At 43.0% G+C, this 18914-nt stretch overlaps 1 long non-coding RNA gene across 1 annotated transcript; it reads left to right on the top strand.

Annotated features, from left to right (window-relative positions):
• The first annotated feature begins 14614 nt into the window (after positions 1–14614).
• LOC135107985 (uncharacterized) lies at positions 14615–17359 on the top strand. Its single transcript, XR_010272083.1, has 2 exons — positions 14615–15361; positions 15581–17359. It is a non-coding gene; the product is annotated as an uncharacterized LOC135107985 (long non-coding RNA).
• Positions 17360–18914: the final 1555 nt, after the last annotated feature.

Here is an 18914-nt window from a genome sequence, read left to right as displayed (position 1 = left end):
TTTCCTTCTTTCCTTCTTTCTGTCTTCCTTTCTTCATTTACTTGTTTATTTATTATCTTTGTTTTATCCATGTCTCTCCTTGGCCGGTCTCCGTGTATAAAGTAGTAGTAGTAGTAGTAGTAGTAGTAGTAGTAGTAGTAGTAGTAGTAGTAGTAGAAAACAACAACAACAACAACAACAACAACAACAACAACAATACTAAAAACACCAAAAAAACAACAACAATCCTCTCATGTTTTATATTTCTAACCAGTCCACTTATCTACAACACCAATCCTGCACGTTCTGTCACGACTAGTACAAGTAGGCTGCCTCATACACCCACTGAGGCCTCGCTGTGACTCAGGCTCGTGTTACATCTCATGCACGTGTTATCAATGGCCTTTTAAATATTTGCACAGATTATCAAGTCACCAAATCATCCTTGCTGTTATTTTTGCTTGCGCGGCTTATCAGATTGATTATAAACAGGTAAATAAACAGTAACAGGTGGTGCGTGTTTTAGTCGTTCATGAAAGTTAAATTGGCTTTCTTTTTATTCCGTTTTCTTTGTGTTACTATTTTTTTTGGGGGGGGGGAAGAGGAAGGTGTAAATTACCACTTTTTTTTTTCTTTCGTATGGTTCTCTTTCTTTTTTTTTTTTTTGAGTGAAGTAAAGGGAAAAATTAGCGTTTCTCCTTCTTCTTCTTCCTCTTCTTCTTCTTCTTCTTCTTCTTCTTCTTCTTCTTCTTCTTCTTCTTCTTCTTCTTCTTTTCTTAGTATGACTTTTCTTTGACTAGGAAAGGGAGAAGTTCACATTTTTCCTCTCTTCTATGTGTGACTCCTTTTTTTCGTGAGGAAAGAGACAAATAAGCGTTTTTTTTATGCCCTTGACTTCACTTGATCTGCCTCTTTCATGCATAAAAAATAAGATAAACAGATAAACAGATAAATAACCACATATTATCAGGCTGTTTTCAATAATTACGGAGCCCTTGTTGTATTAATACCGTATAGCTCCCTTTAAACAATATACAGATAAACAGATACATAAATAAACAAATAAAAGCACTACATATATACATTACTTATGATATTGGGATGTAGCGCTGAGTGACAAATAAACACATAAATAAACACGTAAATAAGTAAATAAAAACATCACAAATATATTACTTAGATGGGTGCTAATGGGTGGTGATGGTGGTGGTGGTGGAGTGGCTTGGGGGGGATACTAAGGGACTGTTGGGGAGTGGGGGAGAGGGGAGCTGGGGGCGAATTAAGGGGTGATAGTCAGTCCCCGGCAGCGGCATACTCCAGATAGGAATGTACTTCAGCATTATCTTGCCCGCGGGTCAACAAGATGGCTTAAGACGCTCCACTCCTCCTCCTCCTCCTCCTCCTCCTCCTCCTCCTTTTCCTTCATCTCCTCTTCCTCCTCTTCCTCTTCCCCTTCTCCCCGTCCTCTGATTCCTCTTCCTCCATCTGCCCCTTCCTCGTCTTCTCTTTCCCCCTTCTCTTTCTTCTCCTCCTTCCTCCTCTTCCCTTCCCTCCTTCTCCTTCTCCTCCTCCTCCTCCTCCTCCTCTTCTCCTTCCTTCATCTGTTGTTTGGACTTTCTTTATATTCCTTTGTATCTCCCCCTTCGTTCTCTTCCCTTTCCTTCTTTTCTTCCCTCCTTCCCCCTCTTCCCTTTCCTCCTTCTCTTTCTTCTCCTTCTCCTCCTTTTCCTTCTTCTCCTTCCTCCTTCTCCCCTTATCCTTTCTCCAACTCCCCTTCCTTCACTCTTCTTTCCTCCTCTTCTTTCTTCTGTTCCTCCTCCCCCTCCTCCTCCTCCTCTTCCTCCTCCTCCTCCTTCTCCTCCTCCTCCTCTTGCTCCACTTCAGTAAATCAGTAAACAAAAATAATGTTTCCAATATCTAACAAACATAAAACGAAACTGGTATTAACTGACGTACTACATACAAACCCTAAGAAACTCACAAGATACATGTTACAATTTAGAATTCACCTCTGCCTACTTCTGTATTAAGTGAACTGCAATATTCAGCCTGTACATCAAGTTAGGCATTATAGCTCTTTCTTTTCTTGACTTCTTTGTATCTTTATATCAACTTGGAGTGCATCATTCTATCTGTGTATCAATTAAACTATTTATATTTATTCTTCTTTTCTTTATTCTTTACGTCTCTGTGTCTTTGTATCAACAGCTCTGCATCATTCAATTTGTATGGTATATTGAACTATGTATCTACTCTTCTTTCCTCCATTCTACTCCTGTTTGTTTTTGTATCGTCCTCTTATCAACTAAAATCTATTTATCTACCTATATTTCCTTTCTCTATTCTCTTTCTTAGCGGACTTGCATCACGTTCTTGTTACTTAAGTTTGTTCTTCTCACTCACAACCGTCTGAATTGCATCGCTGTTCAAATCACAATTAAACTATTATTTTCTACCCTTCTCTTTTATCTACTCTTCTTTCCTGACTACTTACATCACGTCCTCTCTGTATGTTTCACTCCTTCACAACCAATCAAGCATCTGAACTGCATCTTTCTGTCCGTATATCAACTAAATAATTACCTATCCTTCTTTTCTCTACTCTAGTACTTCTCTGTTCCTTTACGTCACTTTCTTATTCCACTCATTCAATGGTCAAATTAAAATCACTTGTCAGCAACTCAAACTCCTCATTTTACTTCATCATTTTATCCGTATATTATCAGCTAAACCACTATCCATCTACCCTCCTTCACTCTAACCTAACTCATCTGTCCACTTACGTCACTTTCCCGTTAGATTTATTCCACTAGCTAGACAACACATTTAAATCACTCCATCTTTACCTACGTGACTTCCTGTGTATATAAGCTTAACCAATATCCATTTACCCTCCTTTATTCTAACTCATCTGTCCATTTACGTCACTTCCTCGCTAAGTCTATTCCGCTCATTCACTAGCTAGACATTACCATTAAATCACACAAGCAACACGTCACTTCCTGCGTGTACCTGCGTCACCCACCTGCTCCCTGTCACAGTAAGCGCCACGGGTAGACCTGCACGTGCCACTCTGCAGGTCACTAGTGCTGTGGAAAAACAGGCACATCAGGAAATCATTCGTAAGTTATTAGAATTTTTATGATGGTAATTATTATTATCAGTACTAGGTAAATACAAAGCAAAGGGAAGTGTATGTGTGTGTGTGTGTGTGTGTGTGTGTGTGTGTGTGTGTGTGTGTGTTTGTGTGTGTGTGTCCTTTACGCGCTTCCCTACAAAACAACAACAACAACAACAACAACAACAACAACAACAACAACAAAGGAAGATTCAGATTCAAATTCAGTACTTTTATTCACAACGTATACAGTATTTTGAAAAGAAATCAGCCAAGAGCCAGTCTTATCTCTCAGAGGTCGGTACTAAGATTACAGGGAAACAGGACAAACATAAGGGAAATAGATCAAGATGTATAAACGTTAATTGTTTACCAGGTAACGTCACGGATCCCTGGGTATACTCGTAGTGTTTCTGAGAGAATGATAATAAAATGTATGCCAAGCCTTGCAAGATTAGGGAAGGGCACAGGAGACTTGAAGCGCAGATCAAGTACACACCAGCACAGTCCCTCAGGCAGTAGGGTGACACATACTCTAGAATTTTATGAAACTGGTGATGGGGGGTATTCAAATGATGAATATTGGTGAAAAGAACATACTTTTGGCAGGAAAGTTAGATTCTGATTGATCTAACCTACATCAATTTGAAGTTAAAATATTGTTGTTTCCGGGTCATTTACTATATTTTACTATTATTTTAGTTACCCACCAAAGATCAACTTACCGTTTTCTATCAACAATATATTTATGTAGTCTAAAAGATAAATAAATGTAAAAATGAATAAAAGAGAAATGAGAAATAGGAAATCTGTTAAATATTACCTTTAATTTAATTTGGTCTATCTCCAAATTTCAGTACTCAGTCGAAGGCAATATTCCAGTAGTTTTGCCAGTTCTGGTAACTATTGTAATTTCATTGCTAGTAAAGGCTGTGGATTCCTTTAGAATAACATATAATTATTTGGTGGAGATTATTTCTTAATCTGAGTGCCATCTTTTTATTTGCAGATATACCTGTGATTAGTGTGACAATGGCGAAAATCAAGACAAGGTACAAGTCAAGTTCTCATCTGACTAATTTTGTTGAGACTGAGCAGTTGATTGTGTCTGAGTTACCACCAATAAAAGATATTTTGAGGTGCGGTATCTACCTGAGGGAGCAAAGTGAAGACGACCGGAATAATTATGAAGTCGACCAGCTGGTAAAAGACATGTACAGTAAAATCCCTCTCATCCGGCATTCGAGTATCCGGCAGCTTCAAGTATCCGGCACATTTTTCCCCGAGCCTTAAAATCAATAAAAAATCAATGTGTACTCATAAAATCGATTAAAATTCCCGCGCGAGGCATACTTTGTCCCCTCGCCACCAGAGCGCACTGCTTCGCGCCATCCGCGGCCCACTGCACTGTGTTTACTCAGTGACTCAGTCCCGCGTGTGCACTGTTTATCGCCTGACGCCTTCATCATGCCTAAAGTTGTAGAAAAGAGGAAGCGTGTTGTGCTTACACTTAAGCAGCTGATCAGATCAGCTGCTGATTAAGATCAGCTGATCTTTGTTATGGTAAGATGCGTGAGTGTAGGGTGGTGATTGTGGACATAATTTCACTTCTATTCAAGTATCCGGCAATATTCATATATCCGGCATGTCGGTGGTCCCGTTGATGCCGGATAAGAGGGATTTTACTGTATCAGGGTTTGATTAATCAGTGGACCAATGCTAATGCTCTCTTCAAACCACCTGTTGTAAATCAAAAGGTCACAATGATATCACCCTCATTAAAGGATTTAATTAAAAGATATGGTTGCCCCAAAGTATGACCCGCCCGACTCAGGTAGTGTTCCACGGTGTGTTGGTCCCTCGCTGCACACAGTCGGCATCTCCTCTTCTCCTCCGAGGTGGCGAGTCCCAGCTCCCAGCCATAGGGATAACCCAGGTGGATCCTGAATGCCATCGCCTCACCCCGCCTCGCTCCGATATTACTTTTAGCAGGCTAAAAGTGATTTTAATGACCAGTTTTACTTTTACTGCTAAGCGTTCCTTAAAAGTAACACATAATCACTCTTAAGACCTAAAAGACTTTTAGCGGCTAGGAGTGGTGAGGACTACTTCTAAGTGCCAAAAATTACTTTTAGGCGGCAGGATGACAGCCCAACACCTCAATTTTCGGCAAAGGAGTCCCATAGTGATGCTCAGCTGATCGAGAGAGTTCTGCTTGCCCTTGGAGACATTTTATATGTGATAGAACTTGTGAGGGATGCACTAGGGAGTCACGCTATAGGGAGCAAGATTAAAGGCCATAACTTCGGTACAACGCAGCCAACCATCAGCCAAAACCCTTCAGGCTCACACACTGCACGGCATCTTCAGATTTATTCTCTCTCTCTCTCTCTCTCTCTCTCTCTCTCTCTCTCTCTCTCTCTCTCTCTCTCTCTCTCTCTCTCTCTCTCTCTCTCTCAAGGATATTATGATGAGACAATCACGTTATATAAGCTGCAGGATTCCCCACTGTCATTAATAGCATTAGTCATTAGTCATTAGTGTCATTAATAGCACACATATAAGAATTACTGCATCCAGAGGTTAGGAGTCAGAATATGTAAGTAAGGCATGAAATAAAGCTAACTGTAGAATGCAATTGTAGCTCATGACACCGATATCCATTCTAAATTGTGTTTTGGCAGTGTGTGTGTGTGTGTGTGTGTGTGTGTGTGTGTGTGTGTGTGTGTGTGTGTGTGTGTGTGTGTGTGTGTGTGTGTGTGTGTGTGTGTGTGTCTGTGTGTGTTTGTGTGTGTGTGTCAAATTAACTTAACTCGTCACCACACAGTCCAAGTAACTGGAATTTAATTTATCTTTCTGCATTCAACTAACGACCTCACCCAGTCATCCCATAGTCCCTTGCTGAGAGTAAGTACAATTTAACAAATCCTTCTGAATTCAACCCATCTTAACCAAGTCATCTACCAGCTGCTTGTAGGGAGTGAAATTTAATACAGCTAATTGCATTCAGTCAGACTCCACCATTCCCACAGCTGCTTGCACGGATAAGCAGAATCTTTAAAACCATTTTGCACTGAGCAGAAACTAGTATGTCACTCAATTAGCCTGAAAGAGCTGCCTCTCTCTTTCTTTGGCTTGGCCAAGCTGCCCCCACCGTTGTTGAGTTCACATCTCCGGGGCGGGTTCGAGTCTGAACTCGCCTCATGTACATAATTAAACCCATAAAATATGTCAGTAGTCCGGTTCTTTTTTTTATCGAAAATTTAAATATAAATTAACATTAAATACTTTTATGTATTGTTTTGACATTCAAGTGCAGAAACATAATGGTTAAGATCTTTCTTAAGTGTTAAACATAGCACGTATAGCGAGTTTAGATTTTGCTTTTACTCCTGGTTAAAAGTGACTTTTAGCTAGGATTGCCCCTCACACGGTTGACGTGTTGCCACACTTGTCATGTTTGTGGCGTGGGTGAGGCGTCCCATGTGCCGCAGCCATCTCTCCTCATGGATGATGTTGGTTTGTTCCCTTGCATAAATTATCCATTCCTGCAGGTTTGCCCCGTCTACCTCATTTTTCGTGGAGTGATATATGTCTGTCAGCCGTCGAGTTGTCCTCGTGAGGAATTCTATTCGTTCATCATAGCATCAGAGATACTCTTTTGCTTGGATTGTATTTTTCTTTCCTTGAATGTGCATGGAGGCGTCGGCTGCAGCTTGAATGGCGACGGTGAGATCACTTGTAAATACATGCACAGATTCAAGAACATTATATTGGCATACCAGGTACTGAGGAGGTCCGTGAATGTCTTCCAGTTAGCCTTCCGTGTGTCCCATCTTCGTTCGGTAGTCCGTGCAGTGCCGCTTTGTTTGCTAGTGTGCAGGTTTACCTGGGCCCAGTGGTCACTCAGGAGGTCTGGCACGGGAGTAACCTGAACGTCCTGGCCGTCCCCGTTCATCATAATGGTGAGGTTCAGTCTGCCTCCCGTGATATGCGTGGGATGCGGCTCACCGTGAAGCACTGCCGCCGGGAAGTCCTCCAGCAACTGTGTGATATGCCGTCCTCGCTGGTTTACGCCGCCGCTCCGCGCTTCGAGAAGCGGGTGATGAGCATTGAAGTCCCCTCTTAGCAGCACGGGTCTTCCATCATTATTTTCGAGCAGAGGAAAGAGATTCAAATTTGACCTATGTCGGCAATACGCATTGTACGAGTACACGTCTGTCGCAGGGACGTGACTGAGATGGAGCGTGACACAGAGAGAGTCCGCCTGTTCCCCCAGGGCTGGAGGGTCATGTATCGGGGTAGCCGGAATATCTTTTCTCACGACCTCGCGACCCGCCTTGCCGGTGAGGTTCCTGGAATAGTTGGTACTGCCTCCCAAGTTTCAGGACTGTTAGGTCCGTCACCAGGGTCTCCTGTTGAACAATGACGGCTGTGTTGTGTGTGTGTATATATTACAGGAGGGTGGCCTTACTCACCAGTCCGTGAATATTCCAGTGAAGAAGCGCATGGTGGTGACGCCTCCTCCCGCCATCTCCGTCATTTCTGGAGGGCTAACTAGCCCGGGGGAGTTGGAATCAGGTCCTGCCAGGTGTCAGATGACACGGTAGGTCGCCGCTGTCCTTCACCTGAGCCTGGGTCACTTGCCGCTGGCGATTGGACTTGTGACAACGATGGGGGTTCATTGGGGCACCTGAAGTGGGGGAAAGGTCTGTTTCCTGCTCCATGGCTTCATGGTTCACATGATGCTGGAGCTCCACCGGTGAGGCCGTTTCCTCCATTATGACGCCTGTGTGTGTGTGTGTGTGTGTGTGTGTGTGTGTGTGTGTGTGTGTGTGTGTGTGTGTGTGTGTGGTCGGGTGGGGGGGGGGGCGGAAAGGCAGTCATGTCGGCCTCCATGGGCACTGCAGCTCTACATCGTTGCTCGCGCTGATGGTGGCCGCTTCCCAGGAATGCGTGGAACAGCTGGGACATCATGGTCTTCATGCTGGCCATCTCCTCCTGCAATGAATGCATGGAAGAAATCAAGACCCGAAGATCTCAATTCTCTTTCTGCAGAGCGGCCTGTGACACGTGGAGCTCCTTCACCTCGCCGCGAAGTGCTTCCATTTCCTGCTGCAGCTTGTTGTCTTCTTGGGTGTCAGGTGTGGGGGGCTGAGGGTGGCGTGAAAGGTCTGACGCGGGATGAGGAGTGAACGGAAGACTCACTCTCCTTGAGAGAGAGAGAGAGAGAGAGAGAGAGAGAGAGAGAGAGAGAGAGAGAGAGAGAGAGAGAGAGAGAGAGAGAGAGAAAAGAGAGTGTGTGTGTGTCTGTCTGTTTGAGGCAAGGAAGGGAAAGGTGGGGGGCAGGAGCAAAATGAGATAGATGAGCATCATAATCTTGAATGTGCTTGAATTCTACACCTTAAGAAGTGTTATCAGACAGGCCGAGGTGAGGCAATGGACAGAATTGCTTGATAATGGCTTTATCAGAGAGAGAGAGAGAGAGAGAGAGAGAGAGAGAGAGAGAGAGAGAGAGGGAGAGAGAGAGAGAAAGAGAGAGAGAGGGAGGGGGGGGATAATGCATGCACATCTTCATCAAATTTCAAAGCAAAACAAATTTCCAGCAAAACATAAACAGAGACAAATTTTACATACGTAGTACAAAACCCAGCCAAGTTAAGTCAGGCCTGTGAATAATTCTTAAATCTTACCTCTTATTTTACCTATTATCGTTGCTATTACACTCAAGATCATTATCATTGCAAAGTACTTACATAAGACAACTAAACTGAGTCATAAGTCAGGCCTGTGAATAATTCTTATCTCTGGTCTCTTATTCTTTATCTTCATCATTATTTCTATCACTGTTTTCATCATTATTATTTATCAATATCTATATTAATTAAACTACCGCCATGCTATTCACTGAAGGCTGATATTTTCAGACGCTTTATTCTCTCATTAAGACCATTTGAAAGACCACAGAAATGAGTGGCCGTGTTTTCCTTGTATATTTTTGCCATTTATGCTGCAGATCCTGTATTTTTAAACTGTTCTCTCTTTTCAAAGGCCACAAAGATTACTAGTCAGGTTTTCACGTATATTTTTTTTCCCCATTCACGATGCAGAATCCTTGCTAACCAAAAGATCATGAAAGCGTCCATGAAGATCCTAGAAACTTCCACCATAGCCTGTTCGAAGCAGTCGAGGTGAGACGCCGAGGTGTTTAGGAATATGGTCACGGAATCCATACGTAGATGCGTCCGTCCATACGTAGTTGTATACAGTGTCAATTAACTAGGCGTCTCGTGTTCGACTTACGTCACTTCTAATCGGTCCTGACCAGAAAGAACCAATGCTGCCCTGGGCTGTCCCGCTTCGTCCTTGGCAGAATATAAGGAAAGAAGGGGAACTGCAAGAATCCGTCAGGCGTGCGTACTTATTCCACTTCATCCGTAATTTCTCTAATCTTCTTTTAAAGCTCCCTAATGACTCAGCAACAACTTCATTACTGTATCTATTCCATTCATTTACCACTCCATTTGAGAACCAGTTCCTTCCTATCTTCTTTTAAATCTAAATTTATCTTGCTTGAACCTGTTAGTTCTTCTTCTGTCCTTATTACTGATCCTGATCATTTTGCTGATGTCTCCGTGGTGCAGTGGAGCCACGCGCGCTTCAGGGACCGAGGGGTCGTCAAGCGCACGGATTCGAATCCTAAACACGGTTCAAGGATAGAATGAGCATGTGCTCTGGGTAACGGTTTCCTAATACTAAATCAAAGTCCTTCGATAGGAAGTACCGTCCTAGCCCTGATGCACCAGGGCAACAGGACTTACAATAAAAAAATGGAGAAAAAAAAAGTTGCTAACGATAGGAATGAATGTATGTGCCTACACCACTTGATTACCTCTATCGGATCTTCTCTTAACCTACTTCCCTCTAAGGAATGTGAATTTAAAAGCTTCAATCTCAGGTTAGTTTGTGTTTAATCCTTTAAACATCAAAAGAAACTGAAAAAAAAAATCAAAATCTGGACTAGAAGAATAGAGGACAAGACCCAACAAGACTCAACAACCACACATGAGAGATGATACAGAAAAGAAAATGCAGTACCACGAGCAGCACCAGCCCACCACTAGACCAAGTCAGCCCACTAGCCCCTTGCAGCCCAAGCACAAAGTAATCAAGAAATATGATAGGAACTCTTGTTAAGTTGACCTGTCGCCCTGAGAAAAGTAATGAATTTGTATGAAATTAAATAAAAAAAAATAACTTAAGTAAAAAATTACAGGATAAATGACTTGAAACCTCCCTCTTGAAGGACTTCAAGTCAAAGGAACTACAGAAGCAGGCAGGGAGTTCCAGAGTTTACCAGAGAAAAGGATGAATGACTGAGAATACGGATTAACTCTTGTATTAGAGAAGTGGACAGAACAGAGGTGAGAGAAAAAAGAAAGTCGTGCAGCGAGGCCGCGAGAAGAAGCGAGGCATGCAGTTAGCAAGGTCAGAAGAGCAGTTGGCATGAAAATAGCGGTAGAAGATAGCAAGAGATGCAACATTGCGGCGATGAGAGAGAGGCTGAAGACAATCAGTTAGAGGAGAGGGGTTGATAAGACGAATAGCTTTTAATTTCACCCTGTCTTAAAGAGCGATATGAGTGGAATCCCTCGAAAAAAAAAAGTGAAGCATACTCCATACATGGACGGATAAAGCACAGGTAAGGTACAGGGTTAGCAGCTGGGGGGAGGGGGGTGAGAAAGACTGGCGGAGACGAAACAGAACACTTAACTTCATAGAAGCTGTTTTAGCTAGAGATGAGATGTGAAGTTTCCAGTTTAGATTATAGGTAAAGGACAGTCTGAGGATATTCAGTATAGAAGAGGAGGACAGTTGAGTGTCATTGAAAAAGAGGGGATATTTTTCTGGAAGGTTGTATCGAGTTGGTAGATGGAGGAGTTGAGTTTTTGATTCATTGATTAATACTAAGCTTGCTCTGCCCCAATGAAAAATTTTAGAGAGATCCGAAGTCAGGCGTTATGTGGCTTCCCTGCGTGAACAGTTTACTTCCTGAAGGGTTGGATATCTACGAAAAGACGTGGAAAAGTGCAAGAGCGTAGGAGTGGATAGGACAAGAAGTTTGGTTTTAGAACATCATTGATAAATAAAAGGAAGAGAGTGGGTGACAGGACAGAACCCTGAAGAACACCACTGTTGGTAGATTTAGGAGAAGAACAGTGACCGTCTACCACAGCAGCAATAGAACGGTCAGAAAGGAAACTTGAGATGAAGTGACAGAGAGGATAGAAGCCGTAGGAGGATAGTTTGGAAATCAAAGCTTTGTGCCAGACTCTATCAAAAGCTTTTGATATGTCCAAGACAACAGCACAAGTTTCACCAAAATCCCTAAAAGAGGGACTCAGTAAGGAAAGCCAGAAGATCACCAGTAGAGCGGCCTTGATGGAACCCATACTGGCGATCAGATAAAAGGTTGTGAAGTGATAGATGCTTAAGAATCTTCCTGTTGAGGATAGATTAAAAAATTAGATAGGCAGGTAATTAAAGCAATAGGACGGTAGTTTGAGGGATTAGAACGGTCAACCTTTTTAGGAACAGGCTGAATGTAGGCAAACTTCCAGGAGGAAGGAAAAGTGGATGTTGACAGAGTTGAAAGAGTTTGACTAGACAAGGTGCAAGCACGGAGGCACAGTCTCAGGTCTATAAGTTTCCGAGGGTTTAGGCCAGTGAGGACATGGAATACATCACTGCGAAGGATTTTAATGGGTAGCATGAAGTAGTCAGAGGGTGGAGAAGAAGGAGAAACAAGCCCTGAATCATCCAAGACAGAGTTTTTAGTAAAGGTTTGAGTGAAGAGTTCGGCTTTAGAAACAGATGAGAGGTTGAAATAAATGAGGATAAGAATGTTTTCGTCTAGTGCCAGATCTCACGAGGGGAGTTAGATCTTGAAATATTTTGGCACTTTCTATTAATGAAGGAGTTCTTTTGGCTAGTTGGAGAACAGACTTAGTATGATTCCGGGCAGAAATATAAAGCGCAAGATTCAGGTGATGGAAGGGTCGAGTACACCCTGTGGCCACTTCTCTATCATGTATAGAACGAGAACAGGCTGTGTTAAACCAAGGTTTTGGAAGGTTTAGATCGAAAGAAAGGATGAGAAATGTACGCCTCCATGCCAGACACTATCACCTCTGTTATGCGCTTAGCACACAGAGACGGGTCTCTGACACGGAAGCAGTAGTCATTCCAAGGAAAATCAGCAAAATACCTCCTCAGGCAAAACGCCCAAGACACTTCCGCTTTGGGGGGTCCTGAGGAGGGATTGGAGCGATAGGACAAGATACAGATGTGAGATTGTGATCGGAGGAGCCCACTGGAGAAGAGAGGGAAACAGCATAAGCAAAAGGATTAGAGGTTAGGAAAAGGTCAAGAATACGGGGCCGTATCTCTAAGACGGTCAGGATTACGAGTAGGGTGTTGCACCATTTGTTCTAGGTCGCGGAGGATAGCAAAGTTAAAGGCTAGTTCACCAGGATGGTCAGTGAAGGAAGAGGGAAGCCAAAGCTGGTAGTGAACATTGAAATCTTCAAGAATGGAGATCTCTGCAAAAAAGGAAGATAGTCAGAGTGTGCTCCACTTTAGAAGTTAAATAGTCAAAGAATTTCTTATAGTCAGAGGGGTTAGGCAAGAGGTATACAGCACAGATAAATTTTTGAGAGTGACTCTAGTCGTAGCCAGATGGTGGAAAACTCGGAAGATTCGAGAGCGTGGGTACGAGAGCAAGTAAAGTCGTTGCACACATAAACGCAACATCCAGCTTTGGATTGAAAATGAGGATAAAGAAAGTAGGAGGGAACAGAAAAGGGGCTACTGTCAGTTGCCTCAGACACCTGCGTTTCAGTGAGGAAAAGAAGATGAGGTTTAGTAGAGGAGAGGTGGTGTTCTACAAATTGAAAATTAGATCTGAGACCGCGAATGTTGCAGAAGTTAATGAAGAAAAAGTTGAGGAAGATGTCAAGAAACTTAGGGTCGATATCAGAAGAGCAGTCCGACCTGGGGATATTCGTGGTCCTCTCCCCAGATGAGGATTCCGAGATTGATGTAGGAGTCGTCATTTTGATTTTGAATTCTGGGTGAAAGGTGTGTGTAATTAGGTGCTTGTAGTTTTGTGTGAAGGAAGAGAGTGGTCTTTAGAGGGCAGACTGTGACTGCCCCCTTGTGTTGCGAGACACAAAGGGAAACATTCAGTGAGATGACAGCTGGGTTTAATGGCAAGTTCACAGTATCCCCCTGATTCAGTGCTTTAGACCTCACTGGGGGTAATTATCGTTTCGGCAGGTGTCTACTGCCTCCTCCTATAGTGAGCTGAGATTACTTTAGTGAGGCCGCGAGGACCAGACAACCCGCTCCTCGCAGTCCAACTATCGGTAGAAAAGTCACGAACTTGTGAAAGTAAGAAAAATCACCTTATGTAGTCGAAAGGTATACATCCAGGTTACAAAGCAAACAGGCTTTTTAGCAAGACACAGCTGATGTCACACGTAACCAGGCTGTTCCACATTGCCAAAACAGCGAAGGACAGTAAGCGCATTCAAGAAATATGAAAAAAAAAAAAAATCATGTTAAGTTAATCTGTCATCTGTAGAAGACTCACGAACTTGTGAATTGAAAAAAAAAAAAAACAGCTCGGACTCTAGAGTGAAACCCACGCATAAAGTTAGAAATCAAGAAATGTAACCAGAAGAAGAAGAAGAAAAAAAAAATCATAACTAGATCTGCCGTCTGTACAAATTGTTGTGTACTCGAAAATTTGAAACGCCAGCAGAGTCGAGGGAGTTAAAATGCATGCAAGCTTCTTGTCGTGCTGGGGTTAATTTAGAAAACACGGCTTTCTTACACCCAGCGGCTCAGTGAATGCGTATCAATTTTGTCCGGTTTCAGTCAGTTTCACCGAGACCGGAGGGAGAATGGAGGAGGGAAACCTAGTTGTGACCAGTCGAGACCAGTCAAATTGAGCCATCACAAGAATCATGAAAACTGCAATTATTTCAATTAGAGCCAGCTGAAATTAGTGGACATAACACGGTGAACAGAAACCTTCCGCGAGAAGTTAGTCTCTCCTACCACCCACGAGTTTCTCCGTCGAGGAATAGAAAACGAGAATTCTTTGTCGGAACCTAATATAAAAAGCTTTGCCCAGTAGAAGAAATGATGATGATGATGATGATGATGATGATGATGAATAGATAAAATAGAATAAAGTAATAATACACTACAACAACAATATACCTCTCTATAGGATTTATATCAAGCAGAGTTAAGGACTTAACGGAAATAAGAAAAAATAATAATAATAATAGAATTCTTCCCACAAATAAAAAAATAAAAAAAAAAACTTTCAGCAATTAAACTTAATTTCACATTTTTTTTTTTTTTGTCTCGAATTCCCACCTTAAAATGTATTATATAGATCTGAAACACACACACACACACACACACACACACGTAGTAGGGTAGTGGTTAGCACGCTCGGCTTACAACCATGAAGTCCCGGGTTCGAATCCCGGGCGCGGCGAGGCAAATTGGCAAGCCTCTTAATGTGTAGCCCATGTTAGGTTAGGTTAAGCCTCTTAATGTGTAGCTCCTGTTTACCTAGCAGCAAGTACGTACGGGGTGTAACCCGAGGGGTTGTGCCCTCGCTATCCCGGTGTATCAGTGGTCTCTGTCCTACCCGAAGATCGGTCACTATGAGTTCCGAGCTCTCCCCGTAGGGGGAACGGCTGCTGGCTGGGTGACCAGCAGACGACCGTAGGTGAATCACACACACCTAACACTATTCACCGTAGGTGAATCACTCACACCTAACACTACAATATCACATACAGTCATCTATAAATGCACAAAAAAAATCCATAACAACACACACACCCACTCATCACACGAGGTGGACCGGCGTGTCATGTCGTATGGGGATGAGATGGATGGGTGTGAAGTACTGTTCATAAAATGTACCGTATTAAAACCAGGGTCTCTCAAACGGGGTAGTACCAACTCGGACCATTCTGAACGACCAACTCTGGCCATTTTAATTACAAACTTGAAGCATCGTTTATTCCAGCTTGAACTCAAGATCCAAACCTTAAGTGAATCATTCGAATCATCCTCTCACCCTCACTCATGCCCAGTCCAGGTTTCATTTCTACCCGTATTAAGCACATCATGGACAAAAGTTTGGTGTGCCTCAACATGAAGTGTCCCCGACAGGTGAGATTACAGCCTTAAGTGCAGTTTTCCTGATTTATTAGTATATTACAGAAATTAAACATATATGTGTAAATTGCTGAATTCTATACAAAATGCGTTCTAGCGTCCGGCGATTTCATCACATAAACCTTTTGCATACCCTAGTCTGTATTAAGCAGTATAATTCTTGAAGGCAAAGGATGCAGTGAATGTTATTATCTTAATGTTCATTTGCCACAGCTTCACCATGAGCGAGTGCGTCATTCCTTGGTGTAGGCAGCACCTCTACCTTGGGCCACCTGTGAACATCCCTCGGGCCACTGCTGGTCAGCGGGATCCTCCAGTGATCCAAGATCTACTGTTTCGGCTACAGAAGCGTCTCACTTCACTTAAATGACCAACAAACAATGCAGCTGGTATCCCCGTACCTGTAGCCCGGACTATTTACATCACATTTATTCGTTCGGTTATTGATTATCTCTCTCCGGCCCTGGTTCATCTTCCCAAGTTTTCCTTACTGCCCCTTGAGAAGTTTCAGAATCAAGATTTAAAGAGTTATTTTAGGATGCTAGAGTGTGAATATGCAAGCGGAGCTTAAAATGCCATCCACCAGTGAGAGAATAGCATCCAGGTTTACGAGATTTACAGTCTTCACTCCCCACAGATCGTGCCACATTATTCTCAGATAATACGTAATTCTCTGGATCCTCGATCACGCCTGCTTCCTCTCCAGCCTGGTGGCCACATGCTCGTCAAGACGCTGTGTAGCATCATCCGCAGCCTGGATGGTGTCGTCCCCGAGTGGGAAATTGTTCCTGGCCCGCCCCCGTAAATGCTGCCCATTCCATAGATGTGCTACACTCCCACTTCGAAGACTGATCCTCCCATATTGCAAAGACAGCTGGCACTGGAGGCCATAGCGTTAGTCAAGGCGTCCCACCACCAGTGCACAGAAGGGTCGTTGCGGCCGGATGGGAAGGCGGGGAGTGCGGTGTTTTCCCTCGACACGGATGGACCCTCCTCCGGGAGGATGGGTGGGTCGCAACCTACTTAACTCATCCAGCTCCTCTTTCTGTGAATTGTATGGCGTCTTAGATGCAGCCAGTCTTCTCTATCAACGGGGAATCAGTGGCGTGGTGATTTGCGATTCTAAATCTGGCCTTCAGGCTTTCTCCTCCGTAAAACTTGCCTATCAATCTTTAGTGCAACGCATTCTATCTCTGATGAGTGTAAGAGGCCTGACTGTGAAATTCCTATGGATCCCTCTCATATTGGTATTCGGCTGCAGTGACATGGTAGACAACCTAGCCAAGGCTGCCTGTGACCTGCTTGCTGGTGGTCTGGCTCCCTCACCCTCGCTCTCCTGCTGCTCGAAGATCCATGCTGCCATCCTTGTGGATACCAGCCACTGCAGGGATCAGCAGAAACCGACCAGTGTCTCCATCCAACACTACGATGCCTTCCGCCCCAACAGGTACAAGTATCGTCGCCGGGGCCTCATGGTCAGGAGGCACAATGTGGTGTCAGCTGCAGTCGCTGGGAAGTGGTTGTGCCCCAGTATTCCTCCTGCCCTCTGTGTTATGTCTCTAATGCCAACACCCTGCAACACTGCCTGACCTGCCCAGAAGTCAGTGACATGCTCCCCGAAGGGCAGCCGCTACTAGCTATGTGCCAGTACTTACTGCAACACAACATAGACCGCGTTCTGGCTCGTCACCCACTCTTTGGTGGCTGCTGACCACACCATCTTACTGCTTGAACAAAATTATTTGTTTATCTATCTATATTCACTCTTTGTATGTGTCAGTGCGAGTGTGTGTGTGTGTGTGTGTGTGTGTGTGTGTGTGTGTGTTTAACTATTCTGTGTAAAACTTATATTTTGTCAACGTAAATCAACTGAATGACGCCAAGGGACGTAATAAATTAATCAACAACAAAATCCTAATGTTATGCGTGAATTTTATTTTTTCAGAGCTTTTATGGTTTTCTTTTTCAACTACTACATTTTATTCATTTTATTATTATTTTTTTCTTAACCTTGTTGTTTTACTTTACGTCTTTGTAATTTTACGTTTGTTAATAATGAACAACAAACATTATCTTGGATGCGTGAACTTTAATGTTTTAAAGCTTTTATACTTTTATTTTCAACTACTTTGTTTTACGCTTTTTATTTTAAATTTTAGATTTGTTAACGATGAATTGCATACAATTTCTTGGATGTGTGAATTTCATTCCTTTAAACCTTTTATGTTTTTATTTTTAACTAATACATTTTATTTTTTTCTTTTCTCTTAATCTTGTTTTACGTCTTTATGTTAATAACTGATTGCAAACAATTTCTTGCATGCGTGAATTTTATTGCTTTAAAGCTCTTGTTTCTACCTTTTCTTCTATTTATTGATATCTAGATCTGTTCCGAGTTGCTCTATTATTATGATCCGAGTCGGTACATTGTGCTTCGAGTTGGTGATGGTCCGGTCCGAGTTGGCAATGGACCATTCTGAAATACCAACTCAGACTGTCGTCTCATCCAACTCGGACCATTCAGAACTACCAGCTCTGTGTCTGTCAGTGCGATAGAGCGCTTCTGACATCCCTGCGCCACGTGTCAAGTGCGCCCAACACCCCTCTCCTCCAGCTGCTCCTTCTACATTCTCATTTAGCTAAATATGCAGAACACGGCATTGTTAGCAATCTGTAAAAGACTTATATACTAAGACAGTATACATAGTGTGATATACGTGTGTAAATGTTTTAGACAGCGGCCTGCTAGCTGAGCGACTCACAACAAGTTCATAGGAGGGTGGAAATGCAGAAGCAAGCAGGGAGTTCCAGAGTTTATCAGAGAAAGAGATGAATGACTGAGAATAAAGGTTAATTCTTGCACTGGAAAGGTGGACAGAATAGAGGTAAGAGAAAGAAGAAAGTCTTGTGCAGCGAGGCAGTGGAGGAGAGGAGGCATGCAGTTAGCAAGATCAGAAGTGCAGTTGGCATGAAAATAGCGGTATAGATAATCTACATTATTTAAATTTACTACTTTCATTGATAATATTATCGTCTTGACCTAAACCATAATAGTGTAGTTTATTATAGATCTATTTAAATTTCATCACCAGATGCAGAATTTAATTCCTTTTGTTATCGAGAGAGAGAGAGAGAGAGAGAGAGAGAGAGAGAGAGAGAGAGAGAGAGAGAGAGAGAGAGAGAGAGAGAGAGAGAGAGAGAGAGAGCTCTGTTGCACTGTTTTCTAATTTCCTCGTCCTTTAGAAATCGAAAGTATTTAATTTCAGTAGATGCAGTCTTCCTTTTGTCGCCATAGCACCAAAGCACTGAACAAGAACTGGTCATGATGTAAGTCAGGCCCTGATGGGTTGTTTGGGGCACCTCAGTCCTCACACCCACCTAACTACTTGCTGGCAGACCCGTTTGAGAGACCTTGTTAAAAACAACAGTAAAAATGCCATTCAGGGTAATTTCATCTAGAGTCTTTTTAAAGTAACAGGTGCGGCGCATAAGTGTTTCAGAAAATGGCGTAATGGGGTTCCAAACTTCGAAAGTGGCGGGCGCGGCG

The sequence above is a fragment of the Scylla paramamosain genome, chromosome 16, assembly GCF_035594125.1.
Source record: "Scylla paramamosain isolate STU-SP2022 chromosome 16, ASM3559412v1, whole genome shotgun sequence".
NCBI lineage: Eukaryota > Metazoa > Arthropoda > Malacostraca > Decapoda > Portunidae > Scylla > Scylla paramamosain.
This window is presented reverse-complemented; position numbering and strand designations above follow the sequence as displayed.